The sequence below is a fragment of the Chrysochloris asiatica genome, unplaced genomic scaffold (assembly GCF_000296735.1).
Source record: "Chrysochloris asiatica unplaced genomic scaffold, ChrAsi1.0 scaffold00336, whole genome shotgun sequence".
NCBI lineage: Eukaryota > Metazoa > Chordata > Mammalia > Afrosoricida > Chrysochloridae > Chrysochloris > Chrysochloris asiatica.
The window spans coordinates 127,763-130,743 of NW_006408854.1; the positions used below are offsets into that span (position 1 = coordinate 127,763).

Sequence of the window (2,981 nt, forward strand, 5' to 3'; positions counted from 1 at the left end):
AGTAGAAAGCCTCATCTTTCTCCCGCGGAGCGACTGGTAGTTTCGAACCGCTGACCTTAAGGTTCGCAGCCCGATTCGTAACCACTACGCTACCAGAGCTCCTTTCCTTCCATATTAAGCATATATTTTTTCTAATATATCCTTTTATATTACATTTGAAAATATATGTACGTTTGTCTTTGTTTATTAGTATAAGGCTGGAGTAGAGGAAATGGGGAAATGTCTTCCAAAGAAGAAAATGAAGAAAGACTAACCTCTTCCTTTTGATCTTAACTTATATAAAGAAGAACTTCACAAAAAGATAGAGGGTGAGACTTTCGTGTCCGTACTTCAATACTCTAGGCACAAGTCCTAGAGCAGGGATTTGTGCTTATTATATTGAGAGGAAAGCCAAATGCAAACAGACTTTGCCCAATTGTCATTTGGGACTCTAGGATAAGATGGCTTTATAGTTATTCCACAACCATCACTAACTTTACAGAGTAAATAATGAAGACAGAAGAAGAAGCTTAGTTAGTACTCTCGATCTCACTTCATCTCCAGGGTGCCATAGAAAGGATTTAGAATTTCTCTTATATCCTAAACAGAAGCACAAAGTAGCAGAGAATCTAACTGGAGAGCATGCTGGAATGATAATCCAATTCCATTGCAGGTATTCTCCAGAGCCAGTAACAGTTGAGACAGGACCCATTTAAAAAGGGAGACGGTTGAGCTTCCAAAAGCATGAAAATTAGGTCTTGAATACAGAACACATGACACACCAGTTGTGAACTACAACAGCAACAGACCAGGATACTATCACCTAACCATGTTTTAATAGAGGTCAGTTAGTACTAACCAAGGTCAACAATAGCTAACCTGCAGCCAAGACCAGCACAAGATAAAGGCCACCTTCCTTTCATACTCCAGTGCTCTGAAGACATCAATGTTTCTTCTACAACCAGGTGCTACTCTTGGGGGAGGTTGGGGCCTGGGGAGAGAGAGAGAAAAAGAAGAGTTCTGTGGACGATCCAAAAGATCAATGAAACTTGAAGAGACTGAAGTACCACAAATTCTCCAAGCTAACAATTAAAGAAGAGGTATTCTTTATCTCCACTGCACACCAGTGTTGGGCAGGATGAGAGCAATGAGAAAGATTATAGTTGTTATTGAATTGTTGTTATTAGTGCCAATGAGTTAATTCGACTCATAGCAATCCTGTGTAGGGTTTCTGAGGAGTTGCTGGTGGATTTGAACTGCTCACCTTGCCTTTCAAACTTACTTTGGGGTGCAATGTTTATCCAACAGCGCCACACCAGGAACCACAGTTATAGAAGCCTGACCCTGCAAGCCTGGAAACTGGCCAGGACAGTGACTCTGACGAGCCCGAGGTCTGGGTCCCCCACCCCATGGATGCTGACCCAGGTAAGTCGAGCTCCAAGAGACGCTCCTTGGACATCATCCGTCTGCTGGTCAGCATTTATGGCAGCAAGGACCTCTTCATCAATGAGCACCGCTCCCTGCTCGTTGACCATCTCCTGCACCAATTCAGCTTCAGCTCTGAGCCGGAAATCCGCAATATGCAGCTACTGAAACTGCACTTTGGCTAGGCCCAGATGCACTTCTGTAAGGTCATGCTGAAGGACATGGAGGATTCCTGGCACATCGACACTAACATCGGTGAGGAGGTCGAAAAATGCTCGGCTGAGGAGCAAGCTGCCCTTTGGAGTCTACGTGGTCATCCTGTCCAGTGAGTTTTGGCCGCCTTTCAAGGACGAGAAGCTGCAGGTCCCCGAAGACATCAAGGAGGCTCTGCAAGAAGTACGTGAAGCTGAAGGCCATGCGGACCCTCAGCTAGAAGCACACGCTGGGCCTAGTGACCATGGACGTGGAACTGGCCGACCGCAAGCTCTCGGTGGCCATGACCCCAGTGCAGGTTGTGATTCTGCTATACTTCCAGGACCCTGCCAGCTGGACCCTAGAAGAGCTGAACAAGGCGGTGAAGATGCCGTTGGCGCTGCTCCAGGGGCGGATGTCCGTGTAGCTGCGACGGGAGCCCCCAGGTACCTTCTCAGTCATAGAGGAAGAGCGGCCCCAGGACCGAGACAACGTGGTGCTCAAGGACAGCGATAACTAGAGCGACTCGGGCATGGCCTCCCAGGCCGACCAGGAGAAGGAGCTGCTACTCTTCCGGACCTACATCAAGGCCAGGCTGACCAACCTGGAGAGCCAGTCTCTGGAGCTAATCTACAGCATGCTGCGCATGTTTTTCATGACCAAGTCTGCGCTGGCTGAGATCGACCTGCAGGAGCTCCAAGGCTACCTGCAGAAGAAGGTGCTTGACCACCAGCTCATCTATTCTGCCGGCGTTTACCGCCTGTCCAAGAACTGCAGCTGACCCACACAGTGGTGGACTCAGCACGGCCACAGGAGGCACAGGGCTGGGGTGATGCATATCTACACATCCTGGCACACAGACACGGCCCCTGCAGATTAAAGCAGCTCTGCTCACACACACACACACACACACACACACAAAGATGTAATATTTCCCTTGGAGTTGCAAATAGACTATGAGTTAATTTTGAAACCCACTGCAGAACCAATGCACATTTGCTATACAAAAAGGTGAAAATACATAAATAACACTTTCCTTTTTTCCCTCTCTGCTTCCATGATCACTCTACTAATTATCTTTTCTTCTTGACTCCTCTTTGTTTTATTTATCTTTAAAATAAGATGACATGGAGGCTGAAAAAACAAAGGTGGCCCTTGAAAAAATGTGGATATTTGTTCTGATCTACCATTAACTCATTTGTGTACCTAAGCAAAGAAATTGCATCTTTCTGCATCTTGCTAAGCGCTATAAAATGGGATAATATGCACATTTACTTCAAATAGAGTTAAGAGCAAAAACTTTAATAGAAAAATGCTTGCAAAGCACTTTGCAAATGTTAAATAATATAAATAATTCTATATATTTTCTAACTGCTCCTGAAAGA

The 2,981-nt window shown here is 45.9% G+C and overlaps 1 pseudogene; it reads left to right on the forward strand.

The window, feature by feature from the left end:
• Positions 1-1,287: 1,287 nt before the first annotated feature.
• LOC102840812 lies at positions 1,288-2,377 on the forward strand (annotated as a pseudogene).
• The last annotated feature ends 604 nt before the right edge of the window (positions 2,378-2,981 follow it).